Source organism: Triticum dicoccoides, chromosome 2B, assembly GCF_002162155.2.
Source record: "Triticum dicoccoides isolate Atlit2015 ecotype Zavitan chromosome 2B, WEW_v2.0, whole genome shotgun sequence".
Classification (NCBI taxonomy): Eukaryota; Viridiplantae; Streptophyta; class Magnoliopsida; order Poales; family Poaceae; genus Triticum; species Triticum dicoccoides.
Window position 1 is genome coordinate 620,863,878 of NC_041383.1, and position 27,668 is coordinate 620,891,545.

General features: G+C 46.8%; 1 long non-coding RNA gene across 4 annotated transcripts; it reads right to left on the minus strand.

The window, feature by feature from the left end:
• Positions 1-11,402: 11,402 nt before the first annotated feature.
• LOC119365197 lies at positions 11,403-26,635 on the minus strand. Of its 4 annotated transcripts, none has more exons than XR_005175370.1 (4): positions 25,751-26,635; positions 25,479-25,550; positions 13,440-13,590; positions 11,403-12,354 (listed from the first exon to the last, which is right to left on the minus strand). It is a non-coding gene; the product is annotated as an uncharacterized LOC119365197 (long non-coding RNA). The 4 variants fall into 4 exon arrangements; XR_005175372.1 differs by having other exon boundaries at positions 11,403-11,735; positions 11,892-12,354; positions 25,479-26,635; XR_005175371.1 differs by lacking the exon at positions 25,479-25,550 and having other exon boundaries at positions 25,951-26,635.
• Between the last annotated feature and the right edge of the window lie 1,033 nt (positions 26,636-27,668).

A 27,668-nucleotide genomic window follows, 5' to 3' on the forward strand; every position in this document is an offset into this window, starting at 1 on the left:
TCCCAAAAGGGGCCCAGTGAGGAGCAGGTGGTCCCGGAGTCGCCACAAGGCAACCTCCCGGACTTCCGGCACAAGGGGGATAAAACCCCAAAGGGCTCCAAGTCCGGCCCTGGGCCGGACTCCGCACCGGAACCTTCAGTGGTTCCGGAGTCTGACAGGCGGCCCCTTCGTAAGAAGGGCAAGACTGCAACACCGGTGACCTCCGTCCAACCGGAGGCACCGGATAATTTGCTGGAGGCGCTTAACGGCGCCTCCATTGACGAGGAGCACCGCACTATTATGAGTGTGGTGATCCAGAAAGTTCAGTCCGCCAAAAGCGGGCTGACTGAAGCCTGTTCCAGCCTTCTAACAGGCTTTGAGGTAAGTATGTAAAACATGTGAAAATGTTACCGCATAGACAGTAGCCCCTGATGCTTAGTTTGGTGTTCGAAAAGAAAAACCGGACTAAGGATCTAAAAAGATATACGCAGGAGTCTAACATAAAAATGTCAATATGGGAATGCAGGCCGCGCTGCTGACCTCTGCCGCACTGACTGCGGAGGTCGATGCATTGAAGCAGAGCCTCGAGCGGTCCGAGAACGAGCTCGGCCTTGCCAAGAAGTAGCTCGAGGACAAGGAAGGTAGGTAGTACCTTATGTAAGTGTATATAAAAATACATGGTTGCAAATAGTGACATGACCAACGTGAATGTGACAGGGGCCACAACCGAGGTGGCGACCCTGAAGGAAGCGCTATCCAGGGCCGACGATAATGCGGCCATGGAGCGCACCGAGCGAGAGAAACAAGAGGCGCGGGTGGCCGAGGTGCGGCAAGAGCTCAATGCTCTTGTGAAAAAACACGAGAGTTTAGAGCTTGACTCAAAGATGCGAGAGTCCGAGCTTGCCTCGGCACTTGAAAGTGCCAAATCTGCCAAGGCCGAAGCCCAAAAAGCCCTCTAGGAGATTAAGGCGATGAAAAAGATAGCGGCGGGTAAGGCATTCTTTATGCAAAGCAAGCATGTGAAAGTGAATTACGTGTTACTTACCCGAATTCGAAGCTCTCCAGGAGCGTTCGCAGATCTACCCCGCAGTGTGTTCGACGCCGCCGCATTCTACCGAGCCGAAGAAGGGAGCTCGATGGAGAAGGTGTTCTGGTCCCAGTATGCTGAGGCCGTAGACTCGGTGCCCTTGAGCGACCAGCTAAAGTAGCTGGACGAGCTCCATAAGGTGGCCGAACAGGCCATGAAGGGCCTTATAGGCCGGCTGCGGCCTAGGGAGGTCCTGCCTGAGAGCTACTTCGGGCTGGTGAGGCGGCTGGTGGATGCCTGTCCCTGGCTTGAAGTCATCAAGCGCTCCGTCTGCATCGAAGGTGCCCGTAGGGCCCTTGCCCGTGCTAAAGTGCACTGGGGCAAGATGGACGCTGAGAAGCTTGTGACGGACAGACCATCGCCGGGCAAGGAGTATCGCAAGCCCGAAATGTACTATGAGGGCGTCCTGAAGGGTGCCTGCCTTATAGCGGGTGAATGCTCCAAAGATGTAATTTTTGAGTAAACTTGCATTTGTTATCTTGTGCGCTGAAAACTTGTTCATATGCGCTAAGCAACGCTTGTGAATTTAAAATATTACCTTCTGTGCGGTCGTTTATTAAATTTGAGAGATGGCGAGTCGTCGGCTTCTGTCCCCATGCCACAAGTGCTGGGGTGTTCGGGATAAACTTGAGCGCTCTTTTTCCCATTCTTGGGTCCTTCGAGGGAGGCGCTCTACGCAACGAACGAGGCAACTGGACTATAATGCTTGAACACTCTCACTTAGCCATAGAATTCTATAATTTTAAATTTGGTCGAAGCCCCTGGTATTCGGAAGACCGAGTTCGGGGCGCTATCCACGCCTAGGCCGGACAAAGCCGACTCCTCGCTCTAAGCGGCATAAGTCTTTAGGGACTCGAAAACCTCTCGAACAGTGACCGACTCTCGCCCTATCATGACGGTCAGTTTTAGCTTTCTCCACTGAGGTGCTTAACCCAGCTCAACCGGGGCACAATCGTAGTGGTTCTCCCAGCGCTACCTAGCCGATATAACGGAATGTAAGGTACCAAAACATGAGAGCCGGGCAAACCCAACTATTGACCCAAGACATGATTCGGAGCTGATGCATATAATGCTATAAGTTCGGGGTGCCGAACTTGTGAAAGTGTTCAGACTTATCACACCATATTTTGGGGTACTTAAGCCCCTGGTGTATTTGGCCGTACCAAAGTGTATGGGTGCAACATGTCATAAGTGAACATATATAGATAAAAAAAGGAATGCAATAATAAACAGAAGCTATGTATTGTTTATTTAAAAAGGCTGCGGTAAAAGCAGAATGATACAAATAGTGCGATAAGCAATGGGCGGGACTATTTGACATGTCCTCCTCCAGGGGCGATCTGCGGGATGATATGTGAAACAAGTATATTGCTCGTTATAGAGACCACCTGGACACTCGACGTAGCTTTCTGCTTCCCTGGCTGTTGCATCGTGTGTTTGGTGATTCTACTGCTGGACAGGGCTTCTTGAGAAAGGAGTCCTGAAAGTAAGAGAAAAAAGAATGACACAATCGGTAGCCCCTGGTGCGGTTGAGCCGCCTTCTGGGCCTGTCGTGGTCGTGCTCCTCCCCCTATGCCCATGGTATTTCCAAAGCGTAATTATGTACGCGTAGTACTGGTTTCGCAATTTCGCGAGGGTTGGGGTTGGGGCCGCATTGCTACACATGCTCGGGACGTGCCGGGCGGTCTTGTTGTAGGTTACTCCGGGCGCGCTTGACGGTGTCCGGACATTTAATAGCCGGACTTGAGGATTGCCTTGAGAGGCTGCTTTGTACTTCTGCCGCGAGAGCCACAGTATGCTCCTCCGTTCGGAGAGAGCGTTCGGTGTTTCCGTTGACCGTAATGACTCCTCGAGGGCCTGGCATCTTGAGCTTGAGGTATACGTAGTGCAGCACCGCATTGAACTTTGCAAATGCGATTCGTCCGAGCAGTGCGTGATAGCCGCTGCGGAATGGGACTATGTCGAAAATTAACTCCTCGCTTCGGAAGTTATCCGGGGATCCGAAGACCACTTCAAGTGTAACTGAGCCTGTACAGTTGGCCTCTACACCTAGTATGACGCCTTTAAAGGTCGTCTTTGTGGGTTTAATCCCTGAGGGGTCTATGCCCATTTTGCGCACTGTATCCTGATAAAGCAGGTTCAGGCTGCTGCCACCGTCCATCAAGACTCTAGTGAGGTGAAATCCGTCAACGATTGGGTCTAGAACCAATGCGGCGAATCCGCCATGGCGGATGCTAGTGGGGTGGTCCCTTCGATCGAAAGTGATCGGGCAGGAGGATCACGGATTGAACTTTGGGGCGACTGGCTCCATCGCATATACGTCCCTTAGTGCATGCTTCCGCTCCCTTTTGGGTATGTGGGTTGCGTATATCATGTTCACCGTCCGCACTTGTAGGGGGAAGCCCTTCTGTCCTCTATTGTTCGACGGCCGGGGCTCCTCCTCGTCATCGCTATGCAGCCCCTTGTCATTGTTTTCGGCATTTAACTTGCCTGCCTGCTTGAACACCCAACAATCCCTGTTGGTGTGGTTGGCTGGTTTTTCGGGGGTGCCATGTATCTGACACGAGCGGTCGAGTATTCGGTCCAAGTTTGACGGGCCCGGAGTTTTTCTTTTGAATGGCCTTTTCCGCTGACCGGGTTTAGAGCCTCTGAATCCGGCATTGACTGCCGTATCCTCAGCATTATCGCCGTTGATGCGGCGCTTGTGCTTGTTGTGACGCGACCTGCCGTTGCTGTCCTTGGTATTTGAATTACCAGGGCTCTTGGTCATGTTGTTACTACGAGCTAGCCAGTTGTCCTCTCCTACGCAAAAGCGGGTCATGAGTGTTGTGAGGGCTGCCTTGAATTTCGGCTTTTCCTGTCCTAGGTGCTGGGCAAGCCACTCGTCGTGGATGTTATGTTTGATGGCTGCAAGGGCCTCTGCATCCGGACAGTCGACGATTTGATTTTTCTTGGTTAGGAACCGTGTCCATAATTGTCTGGCCAATTCCTCTGGCTACTGAATTATGTGGCTTAGGTCATCGGCGTCTGGTGGTCGCACATAGGTGCCCTGGAAATTGTCAAGGAATGCGGATTTCAGGTCCTCCCAGCAACCAATTGACTCTACTAGCAAGCTGTTAAACCAATGCCGACCTGGTCCTTTAAGCTTGAGGGGGAGGTATTTGATAGTGTGTAGATCATCACCGCGGGCCATGTGGATATGAAGGAGATAGTCCTCGATCCATACCGCAGGATCTGTTGTGCCATCGTATGATTTGATGTTTACGGGTTTAAAACCCTCGGGGATTTGATGATCCATTACTTCATCTGTGAAGCATAGTGGGTGTGCGGCGCCCCTGTACTGGGCTATATCACGACATAGCTCAAATGAGCTTTGTCTGTTGTGTTCGGCTCGCCCGGATTTGCTGTATCCGGCATGACGGTTATCGTCACGTGTAGTGAGGCGCCCACGCGATCCGTAGATCGATCTTGTTTGCCTTGCCTTGTCCTCCAATATATCTCGTAGGTATGGCACATTTCCCCGTGCCTTGGTACTTTTTGAGCCACGTTGGGGCGCTGCTTGAGTGGAGGGCCGTGAGGCCTCTCTGTCGTGGCCACGAGGTGGCCGGTCGGCCGCATCATGCACTGGTGATGTCGGTTTGGGTGCTTCCTCCTCTAATCGGGGTAGCAGCCTGCGTTTTGAGTAGCTCTTGGAGGGCGTTCGAGTTCATACTCTTCGGTCGCAAGGACTTCAGTCCATCTATCAGCTAGCAAGTCTTGGTCAGCTCTAAGCTGTTGCTGCTTTTTCTTGAGGCTGCTTGCCGTGGCCATAAGCCTGCGTTTGAAATGCTCCTGTTCGACGGGATCCTCAGGCACGACAAATTCGTCGTCGTCGAGGCTTGCCTCGTCTTCGGAGGGAGGCATGTAATTATCGTCCTCTACCTCTCTATTTGCCGCTCTCTCATGAGGGCTGGCTTCTCCATCCCCCTGCGCTGAATCCTGCTGGAGGGGGTTGTCTTCGGCACTTTCTAGGGTGTTATTGTCTCCCATGCCGGAATCACCGTTTTTGTTGTAGCGGGATTTAGAGCGGCGCCGCTGACGCCGGCGCTTAGGCTGTTTCTTGGAGGGGCCATTCTCCGCTGTTCCATCGCCATTCCCATCTTTTGGGATGTCCACCATGTATATGTCATATGATGAGGTGGCCTTCCAGTGCCCTGTAGGCGCTGGTTCTTGGTCGTCTCCTGCATCGTCGTCCATACCGTCGATGTCTTCGGAGTCAAAGTCGAGCATGTCGGTTAAATCATCGACAGTGGCTATGAAGTGGGTGGTGGGTGGGCTTTGAATTTATTTGTTGTCCGCATCCCAACCTTCCTGACCATAATTTGGCCAGGGCTCTCCTGATAAAGAGAGAGACTTTAGCGAATTCAGGATGTCGCCAAAGGCGAGTGCTAAAAGATGTCCGCGGCGGTGAACTCCATGATCGGCGCCCAATCGGATTCGATAGGCAGGGGCGCGGAAGGTTAAGAGTCCGGAGAGGAGTCCGGCACCTTGGAGTCATGAGCTTCGCAAAGGACAGGGTTGGTGTTCGGCTTAATCGCCGTAGAGATAGCAGCCCCCGAGGCGGTGTCCAGCCACCCATCCTCGATCGGCGCAGTCGGCTCCGACCTAAGGGTCGGAGCGGACACTTGTGCGGCCTCCAGGGCATTGTCCGGCGACAGAGCTAGATCATGCCCATCATGACAGTGCGACGCGCTTGGCTGTGGCTCGAACCCGTCGAAGATCAAGTCTCCGCGGACGTCAGCCGTATAGTTCAAACTTTCAAATCTGACCTGATGGCCAAGGGCATAGCTTTCAATCTGATCCAGATGGCCAAGCGAATTGGCCCGCAGTGCAAAGCCGCCGAATACGAATATCTGTCCGGGGAGAAAAGTCTCACCCTGGACCGCATCGTTGTTGATGATCGGAGGAGCCATCAGGCCTAAAGATGATGACACAGAGGAACCCTCAACGAAAGCACCAATGTCGCTGTCAAAACCGGCGGATCTCGGGTAGGGGGTCCCGAACTGTGCGTCTAGGCGGATGGTAACAGGAGACAAGGGACACGATGTTTTTACCCAGGTTCGGGCCCTCTCGATGGAGGTAAAACCCTACTCCTGCTTGATTGATATTGATGATATGGGTAGTACAAGAGTAGATCTACCACGAGATCAGAGAGGCTAAACCCTAGAAGCTAGCCTATGGTATGATTGTTGTTCGTCCTACGGACTAAAACCCTCCGGTTTATATAGGCATCGAAGAGGGTTAGGGTTACATAGAGTCAGTTACAATGGTAGGAGATCTACATATCCGTATCACCAAGCTTGCCTTCCACACCAAGGAAAGTCCCATCCGACACGGGACGAAGTCTTCAGTCTTGTATCTTCATAGTCCAAGAGTCCGGCCAAAGGTCATAGTCCGGCCATCCGGACACCCCCTAATCCAGGACTCCCTCAGTGGGTGAACAAATTACTGTCGAGCAATTGATAGAAAAGAGAATAATTATGAGATTATCTAAGCATGATCATGTATATAGGCATCACGTCCGCAACAAGTAGACCGACTCCTGCCTGCATCTACTACTATTACTCCACACATCGACCGACTCCTGCCTGCATCTAGAGTATTAAGTTCATAAGAACAGAGTAACGCCTTAAGCAAGATGACATGATGTAGAGGGATAAACTCATGCAATATGATATAAACCTCATCTTTTTATCCTCGATGGCAACAATACAATACGTGCCTTGCAACCCTTTCTGTCACTAGGTAAGGACTCCACAAGATTGAACCCAAAGCTAAACACTTCTCCCGTGGCAAGAAAGATCAATCTAGTAGGCCAAACCAAACTGATAATTCGAAGAGACTTGCAAAGATAACTCAACCGTACATAAAAGAATTCAGAGGAGATTCAAATATTTCTCATGGATAAACTTGATCATAAACCCACAATTCATCGGATCTCGACAAACACACCGCACAAAGAGTTTACATCGAATAGATCTCCACAAAAGAGAGAGAGAACATTCTATTGAGATCCAAAAAGAGAGAAGAAGCCATCTAGCTAATAACTATGGACCCGTAGGTCTGTGGTAAACTACTCACAACTCATCGGAGGGGCTATGGTGTTGATGTAGAAGCCCTCCCAGGTCGATTCCCCCTCCGGCGGAGCGCCGGCAAAGGCTCCAAGATGGGATCTCACGGATACAGAAGGTTACGGCAGTGGAAATTGTGTTTCTTTGGCTCCCTGGATGTTTTTGGGGTACGTATGCTTATATAGGAGGAAGAAGTACGTCGATAGCCTCTCGAGGGGCCAACGAGATAGGGGGGCGTGCCCTATAGGGGGGGGTGCTCCCTACCCTCTCGTGGCCGCCTCGGCTGATTCTTGACTTGCACTCCAAGTCCTCTGGATCACGTTCATTCCAAAAATCACGCTCCCGAAGGTTTTATTCCATTTGGACTCCGTTTGATATTCCTTTTCTTCGAAATACTGAAATAGGCCAAAAAACAGCAATACGGGCTGGGCCTCCGGTTATTAGGTTAGTCCGAAAAATGATATAAATGTGTAAAATAAAGCCCATAAACATCCAAAAGGGATAATATAATAGCATGGAACAATCAAAAATTATAGATACGTTGGAGACATATCACTTATCCAACATCGTTTGAGATGGTTTAGCCATATTAAGCGCAGGCCTCCAGAAGCGCCAATGCATAGCGGACGGCAAAAGCGTGCCAATAATGTCAAGAGAGGTCGGGGTAGACCGAACTTGACATGGGAGGAGTCCGTAAAGAGGGATCTGAAGGACTAGAATATCACCAGAGAACTAGCCATGGATAAAGGTGCGTGGAAGCTTGCTATCCATGTGCGAGAACCATGAGTTTATTGCGAGATCTTATGGGTTTTACGTCCAGCCTACTCCAACTTGTTTGGAACTAAAGGCTCTGTCGTCATTGTTGTCATTCTTCTGCTGTTGCTGTTGCTGTTGCTGCTGCTGTTGTGACCGTTTTCTGGGCGTTTGCTTGACATTTTTGCCCCTCCTTACTGGTGGGCCCTCTGATTAAAATAACAACTCTCTCACCTCTATCGCAGTATCACTTACATGTGGGTCGTAAAAAAGAAAAAGGAAAAAAACTCTCTCTCTAGCTCACATGTGGGACCTAGTAAATAAAAAATATAAAAAGGGAAAAAACTCTCCCCTCCCTACCTCACCTGTCTCTCTCTCACCTCCAACGGAGCCCATGCTTCGTACGTGGCGTCGCTCGGGTGTGGTGCCGCACGGCTTCGACTCCTTCTGCCCTCCCCGCCGCGGTCTTCTCTCCCCCTCCCCCGCCCTTCTTTTCTCTCAGCCCTGTGACGAAATCGTGCTCCATGGGAATCATGGCCGTCCGCCCTGGTGCTATTTGTCGTGCACGCGACCAACGGGAACCCCACGACCCGTAACCTTGTCCAGAGAATCCCTCTGTCCGTCCTCGACTACCACACAGAATGAATTGAAGTATAACGCCACCAATCATTATGGTTGATGTCATCTTCTCCCCCTCCGGTAATGCTTCACCGCGCCCTGATCTCCTCTTCTACGCCATCCCCGTGCTTTGTCGAGATTTGATGCTTCAAGAACCTGTGGACCCCTCGCAGGGCCGGTCCTGATATTTTGGGGGCCCGGGGCGAAACTAAAACTCGGGGGCCTCTTTATACTAGAGGGAAGCATGTCCTTCGTGTGTATAGAGTATAGACTCTACGATGACGTCTTGCGGTTAATTCGTGAGTAAATTTTCAAAAGGAAGATAGTTCTTTTAGAAGGATGGATTAGACAATGCATCAAGACGAAAATAGGACGTGTATAATATAGATACAGTAACTTTCTAATTTCAAATCCAGAGCACTTTAACTTGCAATGATTTGAGTGAATACACATACAATCACATAAGACAATTTGTATGAGTTCTAAACTCAAATCAAGTGGAAAGAAAGGTGTGACAAAAATCCTACAAAACTTCCTATGAAGATATTTCAATCAAATCTAAGAACTTTCAACTTTAAAAATCTATCATGGTACCATCAACTAAAATCCAAGCGTTTCATCATTAGTTTAATTGTTTCTGACTGAAGTGGTTGAATTTGTAAGTACATCGACTAACTTGTATACCTCGGTTGAATTTCTGAATATCATATGACGTACCTCGGTTTCGCGTCTGTCGCTCGGTGATCCGGCGCTGGCGAGATGTGGAGTGGACTGTCATCCAGCAGGAGGCTCGTTGATGCAGTCTGATTGTGCGTTCGCCTATGCGCCCGGCGCGTGGAGGCCGGAGTCCGGAGAGGGGAGTTCGTCGGTGTCGACGCGTGGTGGATCGAAGCCACAGGGCCTGGCGACAGAAAAGGATAGGGAATTAGGGATTGTAGCATCAAAAGAAATCATAGCGATTGAAAATGGGAAGAGAAAGGAGCGCTCGATATCTTGGAGTCGTGGGCTATCTATGTGCTTTTTTTCCTTTTGAGCTGAGAGTTCGCATGCAGCGTGGCTGGGCCATGGGCTAGTGCATACGTACCTGGGGAGGGTCCCCCCTAGATAGTGGGGGCCCGGGGCGGCCGCCCCTGCTGCACCCCCTCAGGACCGGGCCTGACCCCTCGATGTGGAGCCTTTCATTCCCGAGCCACCATGTTCGTGTTGCCTCACTCCGCTGTCTGCCATGGACGACGAGGTTGTCGCTCTGGTGAATCCCAGGCCTCCTGGATCGCGCCTTAAGTGAGCATTTTCTCACGTTCTTGAGTCCCCTCCCCCTCTGTAGCTTGCCCGCGCATAACACCTTGCGCCGTTTCCACGGGACCTCGTCGCCGGCGAACTTCCCGGCTGCTCTGTGAACTCCTAGTGCCCTTGCCGAGCACCCCACGACCCCGCCTTGCTCCTAGACCATTTGCAGCTCGCCCTCGCGTGCTCCCTCGCAGTCTCGAGCCGACCCCGGAGCGCTGGTGCTCGCCAGAGTTCAAACTCCGTCAAGTACATGAAAGGTGGGCCCGAGCTTGTTACTTATAATTAGGGATAAACCATTATTAGTTCTTAACGACCCCTTTTAAGCACCCCTTTTAGAGGCGCTGACTAGAGGGCCCACCCCTGAAATAATTAAGTGAATACCATTTCAGAAAATAAGACAATAATGACTTGTGGACCGCATGAGAAATTGATATTTTTTTCATTTCGGTCCCATGTGTAAGTGAGACAGGCAGAGAGAGGAAGAGAGATAGCTTATACTTTTTATTATTTTTTGTGAGTGGGTCCCACACGACAGTGACATGTGGAGGAAGGGGTAGAAATGTCCAGAAAACGTCTTGTTGACGGTCAAGGGCCTTTGACTGGATGGTAACGACACAGAAGGATATTTCTATAAGTGCAACTGACGTCACAGGGGCAAATTTGAGCATGCTTCGAAATTAGGGGCAAATCTGAGTAGTGGGTTCAAGTTAGGGGTAGAAATGGAAATGTTCCCTTTCTTTTAAGGGCTGGTCTGTTCGGTCCGCCATTCTTCTGTCAGCTGCGTATTTGGATTTTGTGTCCATATCTAGTTTCTCGCCACATTTTTCATCTATACGATTATGGATATGGTTGTCTGCTTCCACGTATATTTGTTTAGTTAGTCAGTTGCCTGCTGCTCTTGCCCCCTATTTGCATGCCTGGCTTTTTACCCTCCGGAGAGTTCGACACATTTGCTTCCCACTACTATTACCTTAAATTTCTTGGCCTCCATGTTTTGTGTCCTCTGGTTGTCAATCTGGGGCTTCCGCTGGATTTATTGTCAGCCGATCTCGATCACTTCATTCATGTGGTGTGTCCACCGCTGTCGCTTCCTTTGGTCATGGGCGTGATAGAGGGGTGGCTGTCTTGCTGCTGCCTCTGTTCTGATGATGCCTCCTATGGCGTCGACCAATTTCCTCTCACCTGGTGTGTCTATGGTTGCTTCTTCATGCCATGGTCGTGGCCCAATGTAGGGGGAGTGATTGCTTTGTTTTTCCTCCCATTCTGATCCAAGCTCCTGTGGTCTCAGACGATTTTCTTTCGTGTGGTGCATCTGTGGCTCCTGCTTCCCGTGGTCATGGGCATGGTAGAGGGAGTGGCTGATGTGTTGTTCCTGCCATTGTGGCCGAATCTCCTATGTTGTGTGTTGATTTTGCTGTGGTAGTGAGGGGAGCGGCCTTCGTGTTCTGCTATGTCTACTGTTGCGCCGGAGGTTCCTCTTTTGGTATCCTCTCCATCTTCGGTTGCCTGGGCCATTATGGTCACTAGATGACCAGTTGCGCCAGACCCGTTTAAAACCATGTCCATGTTGAAAATATTTACATTTTTTTAATAACTGTATATTTGAGTACATTTGGTAAGAACTTATACCCCTATATACAAAGGAAATTAAATGCAAATATTTTCTTAAGGTAATAATGCCACAAATTAGATCATCGGTAGGTCAAGATAGTTGAGTCTGCAATTAGGAACTCCGAGTAGCTGTAAACTTGCATTAAAAAAAGAGTAAACACAAGTGACACGCTAAAATGTACTTAATACATGAACTTGTGAACATTGTGTACAGGAAAAGTCAATAGAAATTGTGGTCAATTAATCTAACCTCACCATCCAGAGTACCAATCTGGACGTGCTTCCTTCAGCTTTGTCAAATAAGAACATAGGCCAAAAGAAAGGGATGAGATTAGCTAATAGGCAGAGGTGCATCATATAGATAGCTTTGATCACCCAGCTTATGGTAACTAAGATATGCAGTATTTAGATTAGGTAGCGCATGTACCAGCCGTGTCGAAAATTACCTCATCATCTAAGCTGCTCTTCATGGTGGGTGTGTTGCGGCCGGTTGTGATTGGCAAAAGCAGAAATGTCTTCCATAGACATCATCCACCAGCTGCTCCTCAAATAGTCTATGATTCCATCTTTTTCTTTCAGCTCGTGTTCCAGAGAATTACTTTTTGTTCAACCAACTGCAACTTATCATAATTGATGTCTTGCAGCACTTTGTTGTAAGAGACTTCCATGTATTTAAGAGGTTCGTCTGCCAGCCAATCTTCAGCCTCGGGCAGTTTCATAGACATAGATGGATATTAATGTCTTTGCAAGTTCATTATTTAGCTGGTACTCAATGGATAGAATTAAACACTTGCCTCGAGGTCCTTGCCTTGTGTGTTGAGTTAGCTGCACTTGGAAGGCCAAGCGCTATCTCATCGTAGCATCCGGAAGCACTTTTGTTGGAATATTAACGTTTTCCATCACGGCGGACTGGTCACAAAGAGAAAAACATTGTAAGCAAGTATTGGAAGCTAGGCTACAAATTGATATTGTGAATGTGATCCATGATCCAGCAAAGAAGCAATAAAAATACCATACAAATTTGCCACTAAGGTAACACCATATATATAGGCCTTACCCAAATGGAAAAAGAAAAAAGAATGGGAAAACTTCCTGTATTAGTATGTAGTTGAACAGAATATTTTTCCAAAAACGGGACACAGTATCTCCAAAATTGGCATCATAAACGGCAGACACTAAGCTCGTGATCATTTGTTGAACTTATAGTCTGGCACGTAGCAGTATATCATGGCCAGATCTTCTCTCAAGTAAATGAAATCCATGTTTTACTTTCTTGCTTTATAACTTATAGTGCATCCTCTTCCAGTATTAGAAGATGATGAACTCGGACATGATGTTGTATATGGATAAACAAAAACAAATCGGACTATTTTTCAATAAAAGGCGCCTTATTACTTAAAGTACTTCGGAAAATCAATTCGGCCCCCGGGTGCATTTGCACCCGCGGCCATTTTTTATTTATTCAAATGTCGAAAAAATTGAGACAAAATATAGCCTGAATGTAAGCTTGGTGTGTAATGATCATGAATGTCAACGAACAATATAGCCTGCAGTTCTTTCCTCCTTATCATGTTGGAGCAAAGCCCATAATAGCATATTACTATAACTTATGAATAATAAGCTCACAAAAAAGTATAATTGTACAGGGAAACTTGGTTTTCAATTTTAAAGTTATAACAGAACATTTGGTCGCAACAAATATGAATGATTGGGTTTAAAGCCTGAAAAAGTAGGTTTCGCTCAATTTCTTAAAGCCATGGACCTAGTTCAATTGTACAATAGACTAACCATTGTTTAGGCAAACCATGAGAAGTCAGATTCCACTTACTAAAATACATTAAAGAGCCTGCAGTTGAATGCAGAAAAAACTAAATTTGGCTCTGGCCTACAAATAGCAAGGATTAAGTGGAGAGAACAAGGCAGCTGGCCAGGCTGCCGCATGGAGCTAGGTAGAGAAAGCTGACCGACTAACATCACTTAAAGAAGGAGCTAACCTAGGTCGAGGTCAGAGGATGCGCTACTACGGTTGCTGAAACATGAACTCCATCGAGATCTCATCCTCCTACTCGAAGCTGCTGGTAGATCCTCCTTTCTTCATTCTTCACTGGTTTCTAGCGGTCGTAGCTTCAAAATGCATGGAACTCGCTGCAACACAAAACAAGATAACATGGAGTTGTTGTAAATACCATAATGTATCAACTGAATTTAACTGAAGAACAGAGGGGACACTACTGGTTCCTCGTACTAAAAAAATTTAACTGAAGAACAAAGGCATCACTACAGCACTGAATTTAACTAATCTCATAGTAGTATTTTGGGGCTTGTTAATGTTGGAAATATGCCCTAGAGGCAATAATAAAAGTATTATTATTATATTTCCTTGTTCATGATAATTGTCTTTTATTCATGCTAGAACTGTATTATCCGGAAATCGTAATACACGTGTGAATACATAGACCACAATATGTCCCTAGTGAGCCTCTAGTTGACTAGCTCGTTGTGATCAACAAATAGTCATGGTTTCCTGGCTATGGACATTGGATGTCGTTGATAACGGGATCACATCATTAGGAGAATGATGTGATGGACAAGACCCAATCCTAAGACTAGCACAAAAGATCGTGTAGTTCATTTGCTAGAGCTTTGCCAATGTCAAGTATCTTTTCCTTCGACCATGAGAGCGTGTAACTCCTGGATACCGTAGGAGTGCTTTGGGTGTATCAAACGTCACAACGTAACTGGGTGACTATAAAGGTGCACTACAGGTATCTCCGAAAGTATCTATTGTTTTATGCGGATCGAGACTGGGATTTGTCACTCCGTGTAAACGGAGAGGTATCTCTGGGCCCACTCGGTAGGACATCATCATATGCGCAATGTGACCAAGGAGTTGATCACGGGATTGAACAAGGTATTGGATACCGACGATCGAATCTCGGGCAAGTAACATACCGATAGACAAAGGGAATTGAATACGGGATTGATTAAGTCCTTGACATCGTGGTTCATCCGATGAGATCATCGTGGAACATGTGGGAGCCATCATGGGTATCCAGATCCCACTGTTGGTTATTGACCGGAGAACGTCTCGGTCATGTCTACATGTCTCCCGAACCCGTAGGGTCTACACACTTAAGGTTCGATGACGCTAGGGTTATAAAGGAAGTTTGTATGTGGTTACCGAATGTTGTTCGGAGTCCCAGATGAGATCCCGGACGTCACGAGGAGTTCCGGAATGGTCCGGAGGTAAAGATTTATATATGGGAAGTCCTATTTTGGCCACCGGAAAATGTTCGGGATTTTTCGGTATTGTACCGGGAAGGTTCTAGAAGGTTCCGGAGTGGGGCCCACCTGCATGGGGGGACCCACATGGACGTGGGTAGTGGGGGCAAGGCCCCACACCCCTGGTCAAGGCGCACCAAGATTCCCCCTTAGAAGGAATAAGATCATATCCCGAAGGGATAAGATCAAGATCCCTAAAAAGGGGGGATAACAATCGGTGGGGAAGGAAATAATGAGATTTCTTTCCTCCCACCTTGGCCAACGCCCCAATGGACTTGGAGGGCAAGAAACCAGCCCCTCCACCCCTATATATAGTGGGGAGGCGCATGGGAGCTATATACGAAGTTCTGGCACAGCCCTACCTCTCTTCCTACTCCTCCTCTCCCATGGTGCTTGGCGAAGCCCTGCTGGATTGCCACGCTCCTCCACCACCACCACGCCATTGTGCTGCTGTTGGATGGAGTCTTCCTCAACCTCTCCCTCTCTCCTTGCTGGATCAAGGCGTGGGAGACGTCACCGGGCTGTACGTGTGTTGAACGCGGAGGTGTCGTCCGTTCGGCACTAGGATCATCGGTGATTTGAATCACGACGAGTACGACTCCATCAACCCCGTTCACTTGAACGCTTCCGCTTAGCGATCTACAAGGGTATGTAGATGCACTCTCTTTCTACTCGTTGCTGGTCTCTCCATAGATAGATCTTGGTGACACGTAGGAAAATTTTGAATTTCTGCTACGTTCCCCAACAGTGGCATCATGAGCTAGGTCTATTGCGTAGATTCTTTGCACGAGTAGAACACAAAGTAGTTGTGGGCGTTGATGTTGTTCAATATGCTTACCGTTACTAGTCCAATCTTGTTTCGACGGTATTGTGGGATGAAGCGGCCCAGACCGACCTTACACGTACTCTTACGTGAGACAGGTTCCACCGATTGACATGCACTTGGTGCATAAGGTGGCTAGCGGGTGCCAGTCTCTCCCACTTTAGTCGGAACGAATTCGATGAAAAGGGTCCTTATGAAGGGTAAATAGCAATTGGCATATCACGTTGTGGTCTTGCGTAGGTAAGAAACGTTCTTGCTAGAAACCCATAGCAGCCACGTAAAACATGCAACAACAATTAGAGGACGTCTAACTTGTTTTTGCAGGGTATGCTATGTGATGTGATATGGCCAAGAAGAATGTGATGAATGATATGTGATGTATGAGATTGATCATGTTCTTGTAATAGGATTCATGACTTGCATGTCGATGAGTATGACAACCGGCAGGAGCCATAGGAGTTGTCTTTATTTATTGTATGACCTGCGTGTCATTGAAGAACGCCATGTAAACTACTTTACTTTATTGCTAAACGCGTTAGTCATAGAAGTAGAAGTAGTCGTTGGCGTGACAACTTCATGAAGACACGATGATGGAGATCATGATGATGGAGATCATGGTGTCGTGCCGGTGACGATGATGATCATGGAGCCCAGAAGATGAAGATCAAAAGGAGCAAAATGATATTGGCCATATCATGTCACTATTTGATTGCATGTGATGTTTATCATGTTTATGCATCTTGTTTGCTTAGGACGACGGTAGTAAATAAGATGATCCCTTACAAAATTTCAAGAAGTGTTCTCCCCTAACTGTGCACCGTTGCTACAGTTCGTCGCTTCTAAGCACCACGTGATGATCGGGTGTGATGGATTCTTACGTTCACATACAACGGGTGTAAGACAGTTTTACACAGCGAAAACACTTAGGGTTAACTTGACGAGCCTAGCATGTGCAGACATGGCCTCGGAACACGGAGACCGAAAGGTCGAGCATGAGTCATATGGTAGATACGATCAACATGAAGATGTTCACCGATGATGACTAGTCCGTCTCACGTGATGATCGGACACGGCCTAGTTGACTCGGATCATGTGATCACTTAGATGGGGATGTCTATCTAAGTGAGAGTTCATAAGATGAACTTAATTATCCTGAACATAGTCAAAAGACCTTTTGCAAATTATGTCGTAAGCTCGCGCTTTAGTTCCACTGTTTAGATATGTTCCTAGAGAAAATATAGTTGAAAGTTGATAGTAGCGATTATGCGATCAGTAGAAAGCTTATGTCCTTAATGCACCACTCAGTGTGCTGAACCCCAACGTCGTTTGTCGATGTTGCGAACATCGGACATACACGTTTTGATAACTACGTGATAGTTCAATTAAATGGTTTAAGTAGAGGCACCAAAGACGTTTTTGAAACGTCGCGGAACATATGAGATGTTTCGAGGGCTGAAATTGGGATTTCAGGCTCGTGCCCACGTCAAGAGGTATAAGACCTCCGACAATTTTCTTAGCCTGCAAACTAAGGGAGAAAAGGTCAATCGTTGAGCTTGTGCTCAGATTGTCTGAGCACAACAATCACTTGAATCGAGTGGGAGTTGATCCTCCAGATGAGATAGTGATGTTTCCCCAAAGTCATTGCCACCAAGCTGCTAGAGCTTCGTGATTAACTATAACATATCAGGGATAGATATGATGATCCTTGAAATATTCATGATGTTTGACACCGCGAAAGTAGAAATCAAGAAGGAGCATCAATTGTTGATGGTTGGTGAAACCACTAGTTTCAAGAAGAGCAAGGGAACAAAGGGATACTTCATGAAACGGCAATTCAGCTGCTGCTCTAGTGAAGAAACCCAAGGTTGAACCCAAACCCGAGACTAAGTGCTTCTGTAATAAGGGGAACAACCATTGGAGCAGCATTACCCTAGATACTTGGTAGATGAGAAGGCTGGCAAGGTCGATAGAAGTATATTGGATATACATTATGTTAATGTGTACTTTACTAGTACTCCTAGTAGCACCAGGGTATTGGATACCGGTTCGGTTGCTAAGTGTTAGTAACTCGAAATAAAAGCTACGGAATAAACGGAGACTAGCTAAACGTGAGCTGACGATATATGTTGGAAGTGTTTCCAAGGTTGATATGATCAAGCATCGCACGCTCCCTCTACCACCGAGATTGGTGTTTGCGTTGAGCATAGACCTGATTGGATTATGTCTATCGCAATACGGTTATTCATTTAAGGAGAATAATGGTTACTCTATTTTTGAATAATACCTTCAATGGTCTTGCACCTAAAGGAATGGTTTATTGAATCTCGGTCGTAGTGATACACATTTTCATGCCAAAAGATATAAGATAGTAATGATAGTACCACTTACTTGTGGCACTGCCATGTAAGTCATAATGGTATAAAACGCATGAAGAAGCTCCATGTTGATGGATCTTTGGACTCACTCGTTTTTGAAAAGTTTGAGACATGCGAACCATGTCTATTGGTGTATATGCATGAAGAAACTCCATGCAAATGGATCGTTCGGACTCACTTGATTTTGAATCACTTGAGATATGCAAATCATACCACATGGGCAAGATGACTGAAAAGCCTCATTTTCAGTAAGATGGAACAAGATAGCAACTTGTTGGAAGTAACACATTTTGATGTGTGCAGTCGAATGAGTGCTGAGGCATGCAGTGAATATCATTATGTTCTTACTTCACAGATGATTCGAGTAAATGTTGAGTATATTTACTTGATGAAACACAAGTCTAAATTATTGAATGGTTCAAGTAATTTCAGAGTGAAGTAGCAGATCATTGTGAATATCTGAGTTACGAGTTTTGGCACACAATTAAGACATTGTGGAAATTGTTTCGCAATTAATACCGCCTGGAACACCATAATGTGATGGTGTGTCCGAACATCATAGTTGCACCCTATTGGATATGGTGCGTACCATGATGTCTCTTATTGAATTACCACTATCGTTCATGGGTTAGGCATTAGAGACAACCACATTCACTTTAAATAGGGCACCACGTAATTCCGATGAGATGACACCGTATGAATTATGGTTTAGAGAAACCTAAGTTGTCGTTTCTTAAAAGTTTGGGGCTGCGACGCTTATATGAAAAAGTTTCAGGTTGATAAGCTCGAACCCAAAGCGGATAAAATGCATCTTCATAGGAAACCCAAAACAGTTGGGTATACCTCCTAATTCAGATCCGAAAGCAATATGGATTGTTTCTAGAATCGGGTCCTTTCTCGAGGAAAAGTTTCTCTCGAAAAAATTGAGTGGGAGGATGGTGGAGACTTGATGAGGTTATTGAACCGTCTCTTCAACTAGTGTGTGACAGGGCACAGGGAGTTGTTCCTGTGGCACCTACACCAATTGAAGTGGAAGCTTATGATATTGATCATGAAACTTCGGATCAAGTCACTCCCAAACCTCGTAGGATGACAAGGATGCGTACTACTTCAGAGTGGTACGTAATCCTGTCTTGAAGGTCATGTTGCTAGACAACAATGAACCTACGAGCTATGGAGAAGCGATGGTGGGCCCGGATTCCGATAAATGGCTTGAGGCCATAAAATCCGAGAGAGGATCCATGTATGAAAACAAAGTGTAGACTTTGGCAGAACGGCTCGATGGTCGTAAGGCTAATGAGTACAGATGGATTTCAAAAGGAAGACGGACAATGATGGTAAATGTCACCACTAAGAAAGCTCGACTTGTCGTTAAGATGTTTTCTGACAAGTTCAAGGAGTTGACTACGATGAGATTTTCTCACTCGTAGCGATGCTAAGAGTCTGTTGGAATTATATTAGCGATTACTGCATTATTTATGAAATCTTGCAGATAGGATGTCAAAACATTGTTTCCTCGACGATTTTAATGAGGAAAGGTTGTATGTGATACAACCGGAAGGTTTTGTCAATCCCAAAAGATGCTAATAAGTATGCAAAGCTCCAACAATCCTTCTAAGGACTGGAGTGAGCATCTCGGAGTTGGAATGTATGCTTTGATGATGATCAAAAATTTTGGGTTTGTACAAAGTTTATGAGAAACTTGTATTTCCAAAGAAGTGAGTGGGAGCACTATAGAATTTCTGATGAGTATATGTTGTTGACATATTGTTGATCAGAAATGACGTAGAATTTCTGGAAAGCATATAGGGTTATTTTGAAAGTGTTTTTCAATGGAAAGCCTGGATTAAGCTACTTGAACATTGAGCATCAAGATCTATAAGGATAGATCAAAATGCTTAATAATACTTTCAAATGAGCACATACCTTGACATGATCTTGAAGGTGTTCAAGATGGACCAGTCAAAGAAGGAGTTCTTGCCTGAGTTGCAAGGTACGAAGTTAAGACTTAAAGCTCGACCTCGGCAGAATAGAGAGAAAGGACGAAGGTCGTCCCCTATGCTTAAGACATAGGCTCTACAGTATGCCATGCTGAGTACCGCACCTGAAGTGTGCCTTGCCATGAGTCAGTCAAGGGGTACAAGAGTGATCCATGAATGGATCATAGACAGCGGTCAAAGTTATCCTTGGTAACTAGTGGACCAAGGAATTTTCTCGATTATGGAGGTTGTAAAAGAGTTCGTCGTAAAGGTTACGTCGATGCAAGCTTAACACCTATCCGGATAGCTCTAAGAAGAGATACCGGATACGTATTATGGGGCAACAATTTAGAATAGCTCCAAGTAGAACAGTTATTTGGAATAGCTCCAAATAGAGCGTGGTAGCTACATCTAGGAGATGACATAGAGATTTGTAAAGCACACACGGATCTGAAAGGTTCGGACCCGTTGACTAAAACCTCTCTCACAAGCAACATGATCAAACCTAAAACTCTTGGGTATTAGTCACATGGCGATGTGACCTGTGAGTGTTAATCACATGGCGATGTGAACTAGATTATTGACTCTAGTGCAAGTGGGAGACTGTTGGAAATATGCCCTAGAGGCAATAATAAAAGTATTATTATTATATTTCCTTGTTCATGATAATTGTCTTTTATTCATGCTATAACTGTATTATCCGGAAATCGTAATACACGTGTGAATACATAGACCACAATATGTCCCTAGTGAGCCTCTAGTGGACTAGCTCGTTGTGATCAACAGATAGTCATGGTTTCCTGGCTATGGACATTGGATGTCGTTGATAACGGGATCACATCATTAGGAGAATGATGTGATGGACAAGACCCAATCCTAAGACTAGCACAAAAGATCGTGTAGTTCATTTGCTAGAGCTTTGCCAATGTCAAGTATCTCTTCCTTCGACCATGAGAGCGTGTAACTCCTGGATACCGTAGGAGTGCTTTGGGTGTATCAAACGTCACAACGTAACTGGGTGACTATAAAGGTGCACTACAGGTATCTCCGAAAGTATCTATTGTTTTATGCGGATCGAGACTGGGATTTGTCACTCCGTGTAAACGGAGAGGTATCTCTGGGCCCACTCGGTAGGACATCATCATATGCGCAATGTGACCAAGGAGTTGATCACGGGATGATGTGTTACAGAACGAGTAAAGTGACTTGCCGGTAACGAGATTGAACAAGGTATCGGTATACCGACGATCGAATCTCGGGCAAGTAACATACCGATAGACAAAGGGAATTGTATACGGGATCGATTGAGTCCTTGACATCGTGGTTCATCCGATGAGATCATCGTGGAACATGTGGGAGCCAACATGGGTATCCAGATCCCGCTGTTGGTTATTGACCGGAGAACATATGAGATGTTTCGAGGGCTGAAATTAGGATTTCAGGCTCGTGCCCACGTCAAGAGGTATAAGACCTCCGACGATTTTCTTAGCCTGCAAACTAAGGAGAGAAGCTCAATTGTTGAGCTTGTGCTCAGATTGTCTGAGTACAACAATCACTTGAATCGAGTGGGAGTTGATCCTCCAGATGAAATAGTGATAGTTTCTCCGAAGTCATTACCACCAAGCTGCTAGAGCTCTGTGATGAACTATAACATATCAGGGATAGATATGATGATCCTTGAAATATTCGCGTTGTTTGACACCGCGAAAGTAGAAATCAAGAAGGAGCATCAATTGTTGATGGTTGGTGAAACCACTAGTTTCAAGAAGGGCAAGGGAACAAAGGGATACTTCATGAAACGGCAATTCAGCTGCTGCTCTAGTGAGGAAACCCAAGGTTGAACCCAAACCCGAGACTAAGTGCTTCTGTAATAAGGGGAACAACCACTGGAGCAGCATTACCCTAGATACTTGGTAGATGAGAAGGCTGGCAAGGTCGATAGAAGTATATTGGATATACATTATGTTAATGTGTACTTTACTAGTACTCCTAGTAGCACCAGGGTATTAGATACCGGTTCGGTTGCTAAGTGTTAGTAACTCGAAATAAAAGGCTACGGAATAAACGGAGACTAGCTAAAGGAGAGCTGACGATATGTGTTGGAAGTGTTTCCAAGTTTGATATAATCAAACATCGCACGTTCCCTCTACCATCAAGATTAGTATTAAACCTGAATGGTTTATTGAATCTCGATCGTAGTGATACACATGTTCATGCCAAAAGATAGTAATGATAGTACCACTTACTTGTGGCACTGCCATGTAAGTCATAATGGTATAAAACGCATGAAGAAGCTCCATGTTGATGGATCTTTGGACTCACTCGTTTTGAAAAGTTTGAGACATGCGAACCATGTCTATTGGTGTATATGCATGAAGAAACTCCATGCAAATGGACCGTTCGGACTCACTTGATTTTGAATCACTTGAGATATGCAAATCATACCACATAGGCAAGATGACTGAAAAGCCTCGGTTTCAATAAGATGGAACAAGATAGCAACCTGTTGGAACTAACACATTTTGATGTGTGCAGTCCAATAAATGCTGAGGCATGCAGTGAATATCGTTATGTTCTTACTTCACAGATGATTCGAGTAGATGTTGAGAATATTTACTTGATGAAACACAAGTCTGAATTATTGAATGGTTCAAGTAATTTCAGAGTGAAGTAGAAGATCATTGTGACAAGAGGATAAAATATCTATGATATGATCATAGAGATGAATATCTGAGTTACGAGTTTTGGCACACAATTAAGACATTGTGGAAATTGTTTCGCAATTAATACCGCCTGGAACACCATAATGTGATGGTGTGTCCGAACATCATAGTTGCACCCTATTGGATATGATGCATACCATGATGTCTCTTATCGAATTACCACTATCGTTCATGGGTTAGGCATTAGAGACAACCACATTCACTTTAAATAGGGCACCACGTAATTCCGATGAGATGACACCGTATGAATTATGGTTTAGAGAAACCTAAGTTGTCGTTTCTTAAAAGTTTGGGGCTGCGACGCTTATATGAAAAAGTTTCAGGTTGATAAGCTCGAACCCAAAGCGGATAAAATGCATCTTCATAGGAAACCCAAAACAGTTGGGTATACCTCCTAATTCAGATCCGAAAGCAATATGGATTGTTTTTAGAATCGGGTCCTTTCTCGAGGAAAAGTTTCTCTCGAAAGAATTGAGTGGGAGGATGGTGGAGACTTGATGAGGTTATTGAACCGTCTCTTCAACTAGTGTGTGACAGGGCACAGGGAGTTGTTCCTGTGGCACCTACACCAATTGAAGTGGAAGCTTATGATATTGATCATGAAACTTCGGATCAAGTCACTCCCAAACCTCGTAGGATGACAAGGATGCGTACTACTTCAGAGTGGTACGTAATCCTGTCTTGAAGGTCATGTTGCTAGACAACAATGAACCTATGAGCTATGGAGAAGTGATGGTGGGCCCAAATTCCGACAAATGGTTAGAAGCCATGAAATCCGAGATAGGATCCATGTATCAGAACAAAGCATGGACTTTGGTGGACTTGCCCAAAGATCGGCAAGCCATTGAGATAAATGGATCTTTAAGAAGAAGATGGACGTGGATGGTAATGTCACCATCTATGAAGCTCGACTTGTGGCGAAGAGTTTTTCACAAGTTCAAGGAGTTGACTGCGATGAGATTTTCTCATCCGTAGCGATGCTTAAGTCCGTCGGATTCATGTTAGCATTAGCTGCATTTATGAAATCTGGCAGATGGATGACAAAACGAGTTTCCTTACCAGTCTTCGTATGGAAAGGTTGTATGTGATACAAATCAGAAAGTTTTTGTCGATCCTAAGGATGCTAAAAGGTATGCTAGCTCCAGCGATCCTTCCATGGACTGGAGTAAGCATCTCGGAGTTGGAATGTGCGCTTTGATAAGATGATCAAAGATTTTGGGTTTATACAAAGTTTATGAGAAACTTGTATTTCCAAAGAAGTGAGTGGGAGCACTATAGATAGTCATGGTTTCCTGGCTATGGACATTGGATGTCGTTGATAACGGGATCACATCATTAGGAGAATGATGTGATGGACAAGACCCAATCCTAAGACTAGCACAAAAGATCGTGTAGTTCATTTGCTAGAGCTTTGCCAATGTCAAGTATCTCTTCCTTTGACCATGAGATCGTGTAACTCCTGGATACCGTAGGAGTGCTTTGGGTGTATCAAACGTCACAACGTAACTGGGTGACTATAAAGGTGCACTACGGGTATCTCCGAAAGTATCTATTGTTTTATGCGGATCGAGACTGGGATTTGTCACTCCGTGTAAACGGAGAGGTATCTCTGGGCCCACTCGGTAGGACATCATCATATGCGCAATGTGACCAAGGAGTTGATCACGGGATGATGTGTTATGGAACGAGTAAAGTGACTTGCCGGTAACGAGATTGAACAAGGTATTGGATACCGACGATCGAATCTCGGGCAAGTAACATACCGATAGACAAAGGGAATTGAATACGGGATTGATTAAGTCCTTGACATCGTGGTTCATCCGATGAGATCATCGTGGAACATGTGGGAGCCATCATGGGTATCCAGATCCTGCTGTTGGTTATTGACCGGAGAACGTCTCGGTCATGTCTACATGTCTCCCGAACCCGTAGGGTCTACACACTTAAGGTTCGATGACGCTAGGGTTATAAAGGAAGTTTGTATGTGGTTACTGAATGTTGTTCGGAGTCCGGGATGAGATCCCGGACGTCACGAGGAGTTCCGGAATGGTCCGGAGGTAAAGATTTATATATGGGAAGTCCTATTTTGGCCACCGGAAAATGTTCGGGATTTTTCGGTATTGTACCGGGAAGGTTCTAGAAGGTTTCGGAGTGGGGCCCACCTGCATGGGGGGACCCACATGGACGTGGGTAGTGGGGGCAAGGCCCCACACCCCTGGTCAAGGTGCACCAAGATCCCCCCTTAGAAGGAATAAGATCATATCCCGAAGGGATAAGATCAAGATCCCTAAAAAGGGGGGATAACAATCGGTGGGGAAGGAAATAATGAGATTTCTTTCCTCCCACCTTGGCCAACGCCCCAATGGACTTGGAGGGCAAGAAACCAGCCCCTCCACCCCTATATATAGTGGGGAGGCGCATGGAAGCTATACACGAAGTTCTGGCACAGCCCTACCTCTCTCCCTACTCCTCCTCTCCCATGGTGCTTGGCGAAGCCCTGCTGGATTGCCACGCTCCTCCACCACCACCACGCCGTTGTGCTGCTGTTGGATGGATTCTTCCTCAACCTCTCCCTCTCTCCTTGCTGGATCAAGGCGTGGGAGACGTCACCGGGCTGTACGTGTGTTGAACGCGGAGGTGCCGTCCGTTCGGCACTAGGATCATCGGTGATTTGAATCACGACGAGTACGACTCCATCAACCCCGTTCACTTGAACGCTTCCGCTTAGCGATCTACAAGGGTATGTAGATTCACTCTCTTTCTACTCGTTGCTGGTCTCTCCATAGATAGATCTTGGTGACACGTAGGAAAATTTTAAATTTCTGCTACGTTCCCCAACAGTTAAGTGTACTGGTCTCTTGTCGTCGAGGTATGTGCGCTCGATCTGGCGCTGCGTGCTACTGCCTTCGCATCCGAAGCCTCTCTTATACCATAGAGAGAAAATGTTAGCAACTGAATATATGACATATCCTTCATCAATTATTAAATAAAAAATGGAAATGAAGGTCAGCTCATCAGCTTATAGCCTTATCTTCAAAATTTTCTTTTCACAAAGAATTTCAGTTTCACAAATAACCAAACAAGGAAGCAACAAACAGCAAGTAGCAGCAGTGTAGCACATACCAGCAACACAAGCAACCAGCAGCAACTAGTAGCACAAAGCGTCAGGACAAACAGCAGCCAGGCTTTGCAGCACCAGAACCAGCAACACACACATGTAGCAGCACAAGTAGTAGCCATATCTCACAAAGCAACAACATAAACACACAGTACAACGCCAGCACAAAATCAAAGGGAAACAGGGAGAGGAAGCAGGAGCTCACCTGCCTGCCAGAGATGGGAACGAGCTGAGGAGGAGCCGACGGGTGTGTGGACGGGCTTCTCGGGTGGGTCGGCGGTGGCACAAGAGCAGGACGGAGCCGGCCTTCTCAGCACCGCACGCTCCTACCTACTGCTCACCGTGTTCCATTGCCCCATGGGGAAGATGTGCGTCAGGTGGGGAGGTGGCCGGCATGCCTGCGGGGAGAGGTGGACTGCGCGCGGCAGCGAGACCGGGCCAAAAGTCTGAGCGCATCGGTCACCATCGGGGTGGAGCCGAGCTGCTCCCATATCACTCCCGGCCTCTCCTGCTCCAGATTGAGGCCATGCTCCTGGCACCCTCAGAATGAGAGGAAGAGGAGATGAGGCGGGGCGGCGGAGCAGCCCTTCTCTGGCCGCTGCTAGGCGGGGAGGAGGAGCTGCGACGAGCGGCGGTGGAAGGGAGAGAAGGAGTGGCTGCGTGCCCACCTCGAGCCAGCGCCACAATCGCTGAGAAGCTCGCCTCCGCACCCGGAGCAGACGAGACGGGGGGAGAGGGAGAGGGGGGATGTGGGAGGCGGCTGAGGTGGGACCTGGAAGGAGGAGGAGGCGGCGGCTAGGGTTCCTTAGGTGGGAGAAGGGAAGGCGACTGAGGTTGCAACGTTGTAGGTGGACGCTGGCTCGGCCCCTTCGTTCGCTGGATGTGGCCCTTCGCTCGCAGCCTCGCACGCTCGATGTGGCCATTCGCTCGCTCTATTCATTGCAAAAGAGGAGACGTGGCCATGGCCGCTAGTTGGGCGTTATGGCTTATCCTTTATATGTTCAATGTGTCCGTTTTTGCCGTTGATAGTTCTGCGATGGGTTCTTCCATGCTTGATAAGATGTGTTTTTATTGTTCCTTTTGGTATGACTTCATTTGTTCTTATGTGGTATTTCTTAATTCTTTCTTTTGTTGGCTCAGCTATTTTTGTAGATTAATCTCTCGATCCTGCTAAAGCACGTCATCGGTGTCAAGAGATTCGTGAGGAAAAGCGTCTTATCAGGGCATCTTCGGGTTTGTTTGTGTTTTTTTTCTTTTCGTCCCTTTTCTTTCTTTGACTTATATTGTTTTGCTCTCCATTATTTAGATGCATCATTCACCTTCCTTACTCCGTGCCTATCTTTCTGTTATCTCTTCTCATCCAGAGAGAGTGTCCCTCAACCAGTACTAGGGAAAACTTTATACACACCATCTTAGCAGTAGCGTTGAAAAAATTTGTGCGCTACTGCTACTTAGTAGTAGCGTGTGTAAAATAAACCGCACTACTGCTATGATTTTTAGCAATAGCGCGTGCTAGCAAAACGCGCTGCTGCTATGTTTGTACTGGGCGCAGATGGCTAGTCCAACTTAGCAGTAGCGCGTATCCGTACCCAGCGCTACTGCTACGCTCCATAGAAGTAGCGTTTTCCACCAAACCGTGCTACTACTAACCTTATATTATCCTCCCCACGCGCTCGACACTCTCACTAACTCTCCCTCCCAGTCACTCTCGCCCGCGCCGATACCCGTCATCTACTGCCGCCGTCGCCGTGCTACTCCTCCACCGAGGTACTCCATCCGTCCCTCCTCTTCCCTCCTCCCTCCTCCCCTCCCTCCTCCGACCACCCCATCCTCCCTCCTCCTCAAGCCGCCCCCTCGTCCCTCCTCCCTCCTCTGCCGGCAGCCCTCCTCCCACTGCCCCTCCCTCCTCCTCCGGCCGCCCCC